The sequence below is a fragment of the Haematobia irritans genome, chromosome 4, assembly GCF_050003625.1.
Source record: "Haematobia irritans isolate KBUSLIRL chromosome 4, ASM5000362v1, whole genome shotgun sequence".
Lineage (NCBI taxonomy): Eukaryota > Metazoa > Arthropoda > Insecta > Diptera > Muscidae > Haematobia > Haematobia irritans.
In genome coordinates this window covers 44,228,391-44,244,395 of record NC_134400.1, presented here as the reverse complement: position 1 = coordinate 44,244,395, position 16,005 = coordinate 44,228,391, and positions in this window count along the sequence as shown.

Genomic DNA, 16,005 nt, shown 5'->3' with positions numbered 1-16,005 from the left:
GTTTTTTGTTGTTGTCTAAAATTTAACATTGTTTCATTAAGAAAATTACATTTTTCATTTAAAAAAAAAAACCAAAAGATTACAAACATGTATTAAACTAATCTATTAAATGCAACATTTGGTATGACGCAAGCCAATCTCCCATCTTCCTCAAATCTATAATCTTTGATTAAAACTGATCAAAGTGTATACTTGAATAGCGGTTCATAATGGTGAGTACTAAGTTAGAGTTTTGCCGCTAAAGTGAAAACTATATCAGTACAAAAGGCATAAAATTATGCATAGTTTCTGCAAATTTTATTAAAGGGTGATTCTTTTGAGGTTAGGATTTTCATGCATTAGTATTTGACAGATCACGGGATTTCAGACATGGTGTCAAAGAGAAAGATGCTCAGTATGCTTTGACATTTCATCATGAATAGACTTACTAACGAGCCACAACGTCGAATTTTCAGTGAATGGGCCCTAGAAAAGTTGGCAGAAAATCCGCTTTTTTATCGACAAATTTTGTTCAGCGATGAGGCTCATTTCTGGTTGAATGGCTACGTAAATAAGCAAAATTGCCGCATTTGGAGTGAAGAGCAACCAGAAGCCGTTCAAGAACTGCCCATGCATCCCGAAAAATGCACTGTTTGGTGTGGTTTGTACGCTGGTGGAATCATTGGACCGTATTTTTTCAAAGATGCTGTTGGACGCAACGTTACGGTGAATGGCGATCGCTATCGTTCGATGCTAACAAACTTTTTGTTGCCAAAAATGGAAGAACTGAACTTGGTTGACATGTGGTTTCAACAAGATGGCGCTACATGCCACACAGCTCGCGATTCTATGGCCATTTTGAGGGAAAACTTCGGAGAACAATTCATCTCAAGAAATGGACCGGTAAGTTGGCCACCAAGATCATGCGATTTGACGCCTTTAGACTATTTTTTGTGGGGCTACGTCAAGTCTAAAGTCTACAGAAATAAGCCAGCAACTATTCCAGCTTTGGAAGACAACATTTCCGAAGAAATTCGGGCTATTCCGGCCGAAATGCTCGAAAAAGTTGCCCAAAATTGGACTTCGAAGCTATATATGGGAGCTATATCTAAATCTGAACCGATTTCAATAAAATTTGACACACTTGACTACACAACTAATTGTACTCCTAGTGAAAAATTTCAACCAAATTGGGGTAAAACTCTGGCTTCTGAGGCCGTATTAGTCCATATCGGGCGAAAGATATATATGGGAGCTATATCTAAATCGGAACCGATTTTAACCAAATTAAGCACACTTAACGATACTATTAAACGTACTTGTTGTGCAAAATTTGAAGCAAATCAGGGCAAAACTCTCGCTTTTGGGGCCATATAAGTCCAAATCGGACGAAAGATATATATGGGAGCTATATATAAATCTGAACCGATTTAGCTGATATTTGGCAGTTTTTACGGGACTAACAAAACATTCAGATGTGCAAAATTTGAAGAACGTCGGTTCATAAATACGTGAATTATGATCAAATCGGTGATAACTATATATGGCAGCTATATCTAAATCTGAACCGATTTTTTCCAAAATCAATAGCGATTGTCTTCTACCCGAAGAAAGACGTTATGTCAAATTTGAAGACGATCGGACTTAAACTGCGACCTGTACTTTGTGCACAAAATTACATATACAGACAGACGGACGGACGGACAGACAGACAGACGGACATCGCTAAATCAACTCAGAATTTAATTCTAAGCCGATCGGTATACTAAAAGATGGGTCTATGACAATTATTTCTTGGCGTTACATGCAAATGCACAAACTTATTATACCCTGTACCACAGTAGTGGTGAAGGGTATAATAAATATTCAATTTCAGAGTAACCCCAGATGAATTAGGAAAAATTTTTGTTACACCTTATCGTATATTTTAATCATAAATTGGTAAGTATTATTTTTAAATGTGGTTTTCTTTTAAAAAGAATACTTTTTATGTATATTATTATTTGTTAATTGATTTTTTTGGAAGCCAGTTTAATGTTTTTCTTTGTTGAAAAAAATATATATATATTTAATTTCAGAGCAACCCCGGATGGATTCGGACAAAATTTTGTATTTCTCATCAGCGTATAATTTAATAGAGAATTGGTATGTTTTCTTTTAAAATTTGGTTTTCTTTTAACTAGAATATTTACGTTTTTATGAACTTTTCATAATCCAAATTACAGGTTTTAAATACCTTTTTTTTTAGTATTTCTTTAATCAAAATTTTTGGAAACCAATTTAATATTTATAACAAGTATATACGGCCGTAAGTTCGACCAGGCCGAAGCATATGTACCCTCCACCATGGATTGCGTAGAAACTTCTACTGAAGACTGTCATCCACAATCGAATTATTGGGTTGCGGTAACACTTGCCGATGGCAAGGTATCTTAAAACTTCCTAACACCGTCTTCTAAATTACAAGGTAGTCAATACGTAGTATATATTAAACTAAAAAAGGCCGATTAAATACGTATATAATTAAGTTTAAAGTTTCTACAGAAATAAAATTGACATTTTCTATAGAAGTTAAAATTTGGAAAAAATTTTCTATAGAAATAAAATTTGGAAAAAAATTTCTATAGAAATAAAATTTTGACAAAATTTTCTATAGAAATAAAATTTTGACAAAATTTTCTATAGAAATAAAATTTTTACAAAATTTTCTATAGAAATAAAATTTTTACAAAATTTTCTATAGAAATAAAATTTTGAAAAAAAATTCTATAGAAATAAAATTTTGACAAAGTTTTCCATAAAACTAAAATTTTGGTAGATTATTTTTGGCTCGAGTGGCAACCATGAATATGAACCGATATGAAGCAATTTTTGTGTGATTGGGGATCGGCTATATATAACTATAGACCGTTATGGACCAATTTTGGCATGGATATTAGCGGCCTTATACTAACACCACGTTGCAAATTTCAACCGGATCGGATGAATTTTGCTCCTCCAAGAGGCTCCGGAGATCAAATCTGGGGAACGGTTTATATGGTGGCTATATATAATTATTGACCGATATGGACCAATTTTTGCATGGTCATTAGAGAACATATACCAACACCATGTTACAAATTTCAGCCGGATCGGATGAAATTTGCTTCTCTTAGAGGCTCCGCAAGCCAAATCGGGGGATCGGTTTATATAGGGGCTATATATAATTATGGACCGATGTGGACCAATTTTTGCATGGTCATTAGAGAACATATACCAAAACCATGTACCAAATTTCAGCCGAATCGGATGAAATTTGCTTCTCTTAGAGGCTCCACAACCCAAATCGGGGGATCGGTTTATATGGGGGATATATATAATTATGGACCGATGTGGACCAATTTTTGCATGGTTGTTAGAGACCATATACTAACACCATGTACCAAATTTCAGCCGGATCGGATGAAATTTGGTTCTCATAGAGGCTCCGCAAGCCAAATCGGGGGATCGGTTTATATGGGGGCTATATGTAATTATGGACCGATGTGGACCAATTTTTGCATGGTCATTAGAGAACATATACCAATACCATGTACCAAATTTCAGCCGAATCGGATGAAATTTGCTTCTCTTAGAGGCTCCACAACCCAAATCGGGGGATCGGTTTATATGGGGGATATATATAATTATGGACCGATGTGGACCAATTTTTGCATGGTTGTTAGAGACCATATACTAACACCATGTACCAAATTTCAGCCGAATCGGATGAAATTTGCTTCTCTTAGAGCGATCGCAAGCCAAATTTGGGGGTCCGTTTATATGGTGGCTATACGAAAAAGTGGACCGATATGGACCAATTTTTGCATGGTTGTTAGATACTAACACCATGTACCAAATTTCAGCCGGATCGGTTGAAATTTGCTTCTCTTAGAGGCCTCGCAAGCCAAATTTGGGGGTCCGTTTATATGGGGGCTATACGTAAAAGTGGACCGATATGGCCCATTTGCAATACCATCCGACCTACATCAATAACAACTACTTGTGCCAAGTTTCAAGTCGATAGCTTATTTCGTTCGGAAGTTAGCGTGATTTCAACAGACGGACGGACGGACGGACGGACATGCTCAGATCGACTCAGACTCTTAGAGCAATATTTCGATGTGTTACAAACGGAATGACAAAGTTAATATACCCCCATCCTATGGTGGAGGGTATAAAAAAAATAATAATTCGATGATCTAAAATAAAGTTAAATTGGCTTTAGTGAAATAGAGAGTTCACTTTTTGTTGAGTGTGGCACAACGGTAACTCTGAGCCCAAAGTCCTATGTTTCTGTTAAGAAACCAGACAAAAATTGGTCCATTTTTTACACCTGATCAGCCTGAAATTCAAAAACACAATAACAAAGCAAACATCGGAACATAAATAGATGTGAACGAAAGTTTTTTTTTTTATAGACTTTTGTGCACAATCCACGGTGGTCGGTACATTAGATTTGCTCCTGCCGAACCTTCGGCTGAATATACTTGTTGGAATTTATATTAAGCACATTTTGTATTTTTAGGAATACGTTCTTGAGATGTTTGCCCCATTACAAAATATTTGTAATAATCCTCACAATTTTATTGTTTTATATGTCCTCCCATGGGTTCCATCATTGTTCATATATAGCTAATCCTACTTTAGGATTCTGCAAAACAGCCTGCTAAAATGGTTTTTGATTCCTTCGCTTGGCCTTTAAAGATTTGTCCTGTTTTTATTCTAGGGAATATATGAATATTTGCTGCGTGCGTCAAGATACGTGATACCGAATGTATTAAACGATGACCCATAAGTGTTTCTCACAATTTAAGCAAAAGCCAACAAGCCAAAGGAATCATATCTGAAAATTTCACAAAACCTATTTTAAACATTTGTAACATTTACCCGTATTGCGAATTTCACTTGCATAATAATCTAAACAAGTTCACTCACTATTTTTGTTATTCAGAATAAAATTGTTAATTCTCTTTCGTTTTGTGTTTTTGGTTTAATAAAATATACAATTAAATTCAAGGGTAGTATACAACCCTTAACTAAAGTATTATGTTTACGAAATGAACACCGGTTGTAAGGAGCATGCGTCTGATTAACATATGTTGACTATCTTCTTTATGTCATTTTAATATCGCAAATAAATATAAACATTGGAAATAGACAAAATGTGAGCAAGTGACAGCATAGAATTTCGTTTTACAAGGGTAGCAAGGGTACACCAATATTTTTAGAAATGGAACATTTTTTGTTTACAAACAAACAAGATACGGCCGAAAATTCAGGCCAGGCCGAATCTTATGTACTAGTCTTGGGTTAAATCGTTCACCGCAGTGATTCGGCCCCTTCGTTCCTTTTGTACAAAGGAACTACACCGGAAAAAAGTAAACTGTTTTATACACGGATGAAAAAGACTGTTTTTCATATGTTTGGCTATAAACATTATATGTTTGGAACACAAATTTTTAAACACAATATTTTTGAGTGCAAGCATATAATGTTCATAAACTAGCATAACATGTTTGGGACATATATGTTAATATGTTAGAACATATTATGTTTGGGACATAAAATGTTTGTAAATATAATATGCTTGGATGCAAACATATATTAATTTAGAAATAGCCTATAAACATATATGTGTTTAGTAGCTTGGAGCGCTATTTAACAGGGAGCGATATTGAATTAAGTTGGTGGTTGTTGCTTGTTATTACAAAATTAACATTTTATTTTTCCTTGGGCAATTGATCAGCTACTTCTTTGATCCTTACAAACTGTGTGGTCCGCTGTTCGAATCCCCGTCCGGCAAAAGGTAAAATTAAAATAAAAAAAATCATAAAATTGAATAATTTCTTCTTCAATGTTTGTATTACAGAAAAATGTGCTAAGAACTAAAAAATCTCGTGGAAGTGAGAAAGATGTGAGGGAATATACAATTAAGCAGAAACAAAATTTTGAGCATTCAGGTCGAAAACCTATGTTGTTAGCACCTATATTACCTGTTTATTTTCATAATTCATTATGATTGTAAATATATAAATAAATAAATAAAATTTTGAGCACAATATTGTTTGGGAGAATTTTTTTTAAGCATATAATATTTTTGGGTGCAAAATGCTTCCAAACATATTATATGTTCACATAATAACATATTGTTTTTTGGAAGACAACATTATTGAATTTGGATGCAAAAATACAAAATGTTTGGAACTTATACTACCCAAACATATATTGTTTAGACCAATATGCTTTCAAACATATTATATATTGGAAGAGATCAAACATATAAATGTTTGGGCAATAGCCAAAAATGTATATGCTTGAAGCAAAATATGTTTGGGAGTATATGTTACAGAAGCGATTTTTTGTGAGGGTGTAGATCTGACATTTTATCCCCAACAGACCAACTAATTGAGCGAATTCAGACAAATATGAATAAATGAGTTTACATGCAGTTTCAAAATAAACACGTAGCTTTGTTAGTAAGATGTCGTGATCAACTGTGTCGAATGCTTTACTGTGGTCTAAGAAGACCAAAAATGATATCATGCTTGAATCTAACTTTTGTCGTATTTCTTCAACTACTCCCAAGAGTGTAGTGATGCAACTACGTTTCTTCTTGAATCCGGATTGTTGTTTACATAATAGATTATTTTCGGTTAGATATGTATTCATTTGATTATTCATTATCTTCTCCATGATTTTTGGAAGAGATGGAAGAAGAAAAGTAGACTTAGTGAGTATTGTGTTAAAAACATATGTGAAGTGGGGTTGTAGCGCTGGCAATAATATTTTTAGAAAAGATGGATATAGACTGTCAGTAACAACTGAATTCGACTTAACAAAAAACTTTTAAGAACTTCCGCTTCCGTCACGCATCGAAAACTGAATCCATTTTCAATAGCCGCAAATGACATGTCGTTATATTTGCTTTTAGTCCGATGAATATAATTTCCATTTGTAAAATATGCGTTCATATCATTTAGGTCAACATCATTTAAAACCGCATGTTTGCATTTCCCAATCCCCATATTTCGAATTTCTTTCCATTTTTGTTTTCCATCGATGGCAGCTTGAAATTTACGTGGAAAATGATCTCTCTTTTTACTTTCGATTTCTTTAGAAACGCGTTTTCTATTAATTTTGTAGAGATCAAACAGTTCATCTGACTTAAATCTCTTCCATCTTCTGTATGCAGTATCTCTCTCCAGGAGCCTGAGATGAAACTAATGATTCAATCAAATAGCAGCAAAATTAATGAATTGGCAAATAGCTACTGAGCTCTGTATATGACAATTTATTCATTTTGGCGCGTATGTATTATATATTTATATTTTCTTTAGAAATAAAATTTTAACAAAATTTTATTTTTATAGAAAAATTTTCTATAGAAATAAAATTTTGGTAGATTATTTTTGGCTCAAGTGGCAACCATAATTATGAACCGATATGGACCAATTTTTGTGTGATTGGGGATCGGCTATATATAACTATAGACCGATATGGACCAATTTTGGTATGGTTGTTAGCGGCCATATACCAACATCATGTACCAAATTTCAGCCGGATCGTATAAAATTTGCTTCTCTTTGGGGCTCCGCAAGCCAAATCTGGGAATCGGTTTATATGGGGGCTATATATAATTATGAACCGATGTGGATCAATTTTTGCATGGTTGTTAGAGACCATATACCAACACCATGTACCAAATTTCAGCCGGATCGGATGAAATTTACTTCTCTTTGAGACTCCGGAAGCCAAATCTGGGAATCGGTTTATATGGGGGCTATATATAATTATGAACCGATGTGGACCAATTTTTGCATGGTTGTTAGAGACCATATACCAATATCAAGTACCAAATTTCAGGCGGATCGGATGAAATTTGCTTCTCTTTGAGGCTCCGCAAACCAAATCTGGGGATCAGTTTATATGGGGGCTATATATAAGTATGGACCGATGTGGACCAATTTTTGCGTGGTTATTAGAGACCATATATCAACGCCACGTACCAAATTTCAGCCGGATCGGATGAAATATGCTTCTCTTAGAGGCTCCGCAAGTCAAATCTGGGGATGCGTTTATATGGGGGCTATACGTAAAAATGGACCGATATGGCCCATTTACAATACCGTCCGACCTACATCAATAACAACTACTTGTGCCAAGTTTCAAGCCGATAGCTTGTTTTGTTCCGAAGTTATTTCATGTAACCATTGCACCACGGTGGCTCCCAAAGGTACCCCATATTAAGCCATAACCTCCCCCAACGTTCTCCGTACATTTCTACTAAATGGGAGAAGTTAAGCTAAATAATAAAAATTAGCGGGACTTTGTCTAGAGGCCACCCCTATCCCTCCCTGAAAATTTCAAGCAAATCGAAGAACTTAAGCCCAATGTTTAAAAAGTCGGGCATGAGGTCGCCTTCCTCGTCAAGATATCAAACAATAAGGCACCCCATATTAATTTCATAACCTCCCCCAACTTTCTCCGCAAATTTCAACTAAATCAGAGAAGTTTGGGGTTTTCACAGTACTTAAAAAAATTAGGCAAAGGATATGCCCCCCTCTCCGACCAAATTTCGAAAAATTATACATCGGGCCTTTGTCTAGACGCCACCCCCAGCCTTCCTTAAAAATGTCAAGCAAATCGAAGAACCTGGATCCAATTTTCAACAAGTATATATGGCCGTAAGTTCAGCCAGGCCGAATCTTATGTACCCTTCACCATGGATAGCGTAGAAACTTCTATGACAGACTGTTATCCACAATCGAATTACTCGGGTTGTGGTAATACTTAAAAATTCTTAACATCGTCTTCTAAATTGTAAGTTAGTCCATACGTGGTATATATTAGACAAAAATGGTATGTATAGGTAAGTCTACAAATAATTACGAATCGATATGGAGTTTTGCACGGTACTTAGAGAGCCAGAATTGAAATATGGCGGTCGCTTATATGGGGGCTATATACAATTATGAACTTGATATGGGCCAATTTTTTGTGATTGGGGATTGGGGATTTATCTGAGGGCTATATATAACTATAGACCGATATGGACTTAGTTAGGCATGGTTGTTAACGGCCATATACTAGCACAATGTACCAAATTTCAACTGACTCGGATGAAATTTGCTCCTCCAAGAGGTTTCACAACCAAATCTCGGGATCGGTTTATATGGGGGCTATATATGATTATGGACTGATATGGACCACTTTTGGCATGGTTGTTAAATATCATATAGTAAAACCACGTACCAAATTTCAACCAATGATTTTTGCTTCTCCAAACGGCACCGGAGGTTAAATCTGGGGATCGGTTTATATGGGGGCTATATATAATTATGGACTGATATGAAGCAATTCATGCATGGTTGTTGGATACCATATACTAACATCACGTACTAAATTTCAACCGAATCGAATGAATTTTACTCTTCCAAGGGGCTCCGGAGGTCAAATCTGGGGATCGGTTTATATGGGGGCTATATATAATTATGGACCGATTTCGACCAATTTTTGCATGGGTATTTGAGGCCATATATTAACACCACGTACCAAATATCAACTGAATCAGATGAATTTTCGTCTTCAAAGAGGCTCCGGAGGTCAAATCTGGTGATCGGTTTATATGGGGCTATATATAATTATGGACCGATGTGGACCAAGTTTTGCATGGTCATTAGAGACCATATACTAACACCATGTACCATATTTCAGCCGGATCGGATAAAATTTGCTTCTCTTAGAGGCTCCGCAATCCAAATCGGGGGATCGGTTTATATGGGGGCTATATATAATTATGGACCGATGTGGACCAATTTTTGCATGGTTGTTAAAGACCATATACTAACAACATGTACCAAATTTCAGCCGGATCGGATGAAATTTGCTTCTCTTAGAGGCTCCGCAAGCTAACTCGGGGGATCGGTTTATATGGTGGCTATTAGAGGTGTGCACGTGAGTAATATTTTACTCACGCTCACGCACACTCACGACTGAAAAATCATACTCACGCACACTCACGCACGAACTTTTTTGGTAGGACTCACGCTCACGCACACTCACGAAAAGAAAATTTGTACTCACGCACACTCACGCACGAAAACGTCGAAAAATACCGTGACTCACGAAAAATATCGTGACTCACGAAAAATATCGTGATTCACGAAAAATATCGTGACTCACGAATAATTTTATGATTAATTTACCTTACCGAAGTGTCTGAAAACATGAGCATTATTAAAATCGAGAGTGTTATTAAACTCTTAACATCCCATGTGTCACTAAAATTGTTATTGAATTTAACTCTTAAGCGTTTTATGTTGTTGAGCAGAAATATTTTCGTGAGTGTAATTCGTTACTCACGCACACTCACGAAGATATTATTTTCGTGACTCACGCTCACGCACGACATGTTGGTTTGTTAATCACGCTCACGCACACTCACGCTGTTGTCATGAGCGTGACTCACGACTCACGCACGAATCACGAAAATTTTCGTGAGTCACGACAATTTCGTGTCACGTGCACATCTCTAGTGGCTATATATAATTATGGACCGATATGGACCAATTTTTGCATGGTTGTTAGAGACCGTATACTAATACCATGTATCAAATTTCATTTATATGGGGGTTATACGTAAAAGTGGACCGATATGGCCCATTTGCAATACCATCCGACCTACATCAATAACAACTACTTGTGCCAATTTGCAAGTCGATAGCTTGTTTCGTTCGGAAGTTAGCACGATTTCAACAGACGGATGGAAGGACGGACGGACATGTTCAGATCGACTCAGAATTTCACCACGACCCAGAATATATATACTTTATGGGGTCTTAAAGCAATATTTCGATGTGTTACAAACGGAATGACAAAGTTAATATACCATCATCCTATGGTGGAGGGTATAAAAAGTCGGACAAGTGGTCTCCCTCCTCGACCAGATATCAAAAATAAGGCCCCTCATATTTATTTCATAACCTCCCTAAACGTTCTTGGTAATTTCAAGTAAATCGAAAAAAATTGGGGTTTTCACTGTACTTTAAAAAATCAGGCCAAGGGGAGGTCCCCCTCCCCGACCAAATTTCGAAAAATAAAGTAACGAGCCTTTGTCTAAAGGCCACCCTATACATCTTTGAAATTTCCTAGAAAATCGTAGAACTTGGATCCAATTTTCAAAATATCGGGCAAGGGGTCCCACTTTCCGACCAGATATCAAAACATGAGGTACCCTATTTTCACCACATGATCACCCTCTACGTTTTCTGAAAATTTCAAGTTAATCGGTTCAGACGTTTCTGAGTTTATCCGGAACATATAAACTAGAGGTGTACACGTGACTAATATTTTACTCACGCACACTCACGTAAGGAAAACCCTTACTCACGCACGAGAAACTTTCTATTATGAAAAATTTTATTAAGACAATGAAAATATTCGTCAATAGTACGAAATTTGTCGTTGATGAACAAACATTTCATTACAATAACGAAAAACTTCGCTATATTAACAAATTTATTTCATTGGTGTCACTAAAATTGTAAGCGAATTCAACTCACAAGCATTGGTTCGTGAGAGAGAATTCGTGACTCACGCCGTTGTCATCAGCGTGACTCACGCGTGAGTTACGAAAATTTTCGTGACACGTGCACACATCTAATACAAACAAACATAGCTCGGATTTTATGTATATAAAAGAATTAAATTTTGACTTTATTTTATTATATATGCATTATTTCTTAATATTGTATAAATTTGGTGTCCTAAAATATGGGCTGCATATGTTTTCATATGGATATTTTTTCAGTGTGGCATCCTCTACCCTGTTATCTAACATCCACAAAAAAAAAAACAAAAAATGGAATAAAATTTAGTTCAAATTTCGCAAGATGAAGTTCATTTTTACCATAAAACAGTACAATGTTTTCTGTGTGCCCAGCTGCAATACCAACCCAATAACAGATACACTAAAAACTGTATTAAAATGACAATTTTTATTTCGTTTTTTTTTTTCATTTTTTAATTTTATTAAAATTCACAACTTTATTCACTTCCTGAAGTCTCCTGCTCCATTTCTCCCTCCTCCTCCCCTTCTTCAGACATAGCGAGATTTTCGTTATAATCTTCTTCAGTTTTGATACTACTGCAACTTGTTGAGGATTCATTTGGAATTCGACGAAATGAGTTCTTAGTACTCTCATTGGGATGTTTGGCCTTTCGATGGGCCACTATGGATGAACTGGTTGCACTAGTTAAGGGACAATAGACACACTGATACACATATTTCTTCTCATGCATTGATCTCATGTGACGACGATACAGATCTTTGCGACCAAATATTTTATTGCATATTTTACATTGGGTAGGTTGATTGCGGGGCGAATGAATTGTTTGCATATGACGATTGAGGGCATATTCCGTATAGCATATTTTCGTACATTTTGTACAGGGAATTGGTTCATGAGATTTTCCTCCACGATGAGGACTATCATGGGTGAGCATATGCTCTCTCAGGTGTTTCTTAGTTTTGAACATTTTCTTACAGATTTCACATTCATGATCGGCCTTGAGTAAATGCACGGTATAACGATGACATCGAAAGGTTCCCGATGATTTGAAACTCTTGCCACACTCACGGCATATATATATCGTAGTGCCATCACTTGCTGTCTGTATATCAGGCTTCATACGTGTATCCTTCTTATGAATGGCATTGATGTGTTTCTGCAGACCAATTTCATGCTCAAAACTTTTGGAACATGTATCACATTTGAACTGGAAATGAAGACCATGTTTCTCGATCATATGGGATCTTAAATAGGACCTATCCGAAAAGAAGAGACCACATTGTTGGCACTTATACGCATCGGGATTATTGTGAAGCCTTAGATGTGATGCTATGGCATGAGAGTCTCTCAGTTTACGGGAACAACATTTTATATAGAAATCCTCTCCAGGATGGTATGTCTTTATATGTTCCTGCACTTGATCCATTTCGGCATAGGATGCTGGACAATATACACATTTTATTATGGGCATCCATTTGGCCAGTAGCTCTTCGAGTTTAGAATTATCTGTATCATTATTACTTTGTTTTAAGAAATTTTCATCTTCATCTGTATTCACTTCTTCAGACTTTATAGGCACATCAGTGATATGTAGCTCTTCCTGGGCTATATTAACATAAAAATCCTCTCCGGTAGATGATGGTTCTCTTTCGTTCGGCTCCTTTTTTATTACAACAGTCGTATCATGATGCCATACCATGGAATCCTTAGAAGCAATAGTTTCATGGTTCACCTCTTCTTTTATCATGGCCGTTGTATGAGTTGGTTTCCCCTCCACAGATTCCTTGGGATTGAAAATTGTTATATCAACTTCATGTTTTGCCCTCTTCTTGGATTCTTCTGATGAAATCTTCTCCTCTTCTCTTTCTATGGAAATTTTTGGACTATTGCAATTAGAATTTCTATCATCATAAGATTTATCCAATGTCCCATTGTTTGGCTCTATTTTGATGTGAATTTCTTCAAGATAATCATTGAGTTTCTTCGATTGAGACTCCAATAGAAACTCTTGGAATTTATAAAAATCCCATATTATTCGTTGACATTTTTCACATATTTCCTTAAGATGTTTAGCCTTATTCATGTCTACAATCTAAAATGGGGAGGGATACATAGAAGATTTAACAAGGATATACATATAAAAATATACACAATATACAAAAGTTTAATCTACCTTTGGATGGAAATATTCCATGCTAAGATCATATAATTGATTTCCAAAACCATTCTCATCATAGAGTTGACTGTAGATCGAAGCTGATGTCAAGCATAAACGACACACTTTGGAAGAAGTCATATTGCGGCTTAGTACTTATATGCGAATAACGTAACACATCGGAATTTTGGGGGAGAAAGATGATCTTTATGTTGGAGTACAGTTTTTTTCACTTTACTGAAACAAAATGTTCATAGTTATTATTTTATATAAAAAAAAAAAATTTATAAAAAAAAAATCCAAAATGAAAGCGCAGCCCTGAGGGCTGTAACAAACGGACATTATTATATCGTCTGAGAATTTGTTCCTGATCAAGAATATAAATATCTTATATATGTCCATGTTCGCATATGCTATATATAATTAACAACCAATATCGGCTAATTTAAGAACCGATTTCGATTACTTTTTGGATGGTTGCGTACATCACGTACTAAATTTCGGGCGGATCGCATGAAATTTGCTCCTCCAAGAAGCTACGGAATATCGACTAATTTTTGGACAGATGTGTGAGGGCATATGCTATACCATCCGATCAATACTAAAGGGTGATACGGTCAAAATTTGGTCAATATAAACTTGACGTATTTCTTTCAATTTTGCATTTAAAAAACCTGAACACCCCTCATTTTGAAGGTGTGTGTGTGTAGAATGTTGTTCCTATTTTGATTTTGGAATTCACTCTTCAGTTGTCAAAATGCCGTCCAAGCAAGGAGAGCAGCGTATCAACATTTTGCTCGCGCATCGCGAAAATCCGAGCTACTCGCACGCAAAGCTGGCAAAATCGCTAAAAGTTGCCAAATCAACCGTTACAAATGTAATTAAAGTGTTTGGGGAACGTTTGTCGACAGCCAGGAAGTCTGGATCGGGGGGAAATCGAAAACCGGAAGCCGCTGAGACGACAAAGAGAGTTGCCGGTAGTTTCAAGCGAAACCCCAACCTCTCTCTCCGAGATGCCGCAAATAAGCTGGGTGTATCGTCTACAACCGTGCATCGAGCCAAAAAACGAGCCGGACTATCGACTTACAAGAAGGTAGTGACTCCAAATCGCGATGATAAACAAAATACGACGGCCAAAGCGCGATCGCGGAGGCTGTACACAACGATGCTGACGAAGTTTGACTGCGTGGTAATGGACGACGAAACCTATGTCAAAGCCGACTACAAGCAGCTTCCGGCAAAAGGAAGGGGAAAGGTAGCAGATATTTTCAAGCACATAAAACTGTCAAAGTTCGCAAAGAAATATCTGGTTTGGCAAGCCATCTGTACCTGTGGCTTGAAAAGCAGCATTTTCATAGCTTCCGGGACTGTCAACCAAGAAATTTACGTTAAAGAGTGTTTGAATAAACGTCTGCTGCCTTTCCTGAAGAAACACGGTTGTTCCGTACTGTTTTGGCGGGATTTGGCATCTTGCCATTACCGTAAAAAGGCCATGGAGTGGTACGCCGCCAACAACGTGCAGGTGGTTCCCAAGGACAAGAACCCTCCCAACACGCCAGAGCTCCGCCCAATTGAGAAATACTGGGCTATTGTCAAGCGGAACCTAAAGAAGACCAAAAAAAAACTGCTAAGGACGAGCAGCAGTTCAAGGCAAACTGGCTTTCTGCGGCGAAGAAGGTGGCTGTACAAAATCTGATGGCAGGTGTCAAGCGTGAGGCCCGGCAATTCGGATTTGGAAAAGCGAAAACCTAACTGAATATTTTTCCCGAATTTTATACTAATTGAACTTGAAAAAGAAATTTAATTTGATTTTTTAAATAAACGATTTCACCGATTTACACGCGTTTTCCCTTGACCAAATTTTGACCGTATCACCCTTTATAATGCAATACCATCCGATAAATACTATAATAACAACTACTTGTGCCAAGCTTCAAGTCGATAGCATGTTTCGTTCGGAAGTTAGCATGATTTCAACGGACGGATGGACAAATTGATTCCAAATTGTTTATTTTTGGAAATAATTCTGCAATTTTTGAACGGATAAAGATATCAACAAAAAATAACTGACTTGGGAGAATTCGCTTTGGATAATGAAACTGAGAAATTAGTCAATAACTTGACAGTACTTGAAAAGGGATATAAACTTAGAGAACGCATTTTCACCGTGCCCAAATACTGGGAAGAGCGAAGAGCTTGGAAGGATGACAAGACAACTTCAACAGCAGAGAACTCTTGAAGTAGAGTGAGACGATTATTAGTAGGGCTTTGAGCGTTTTG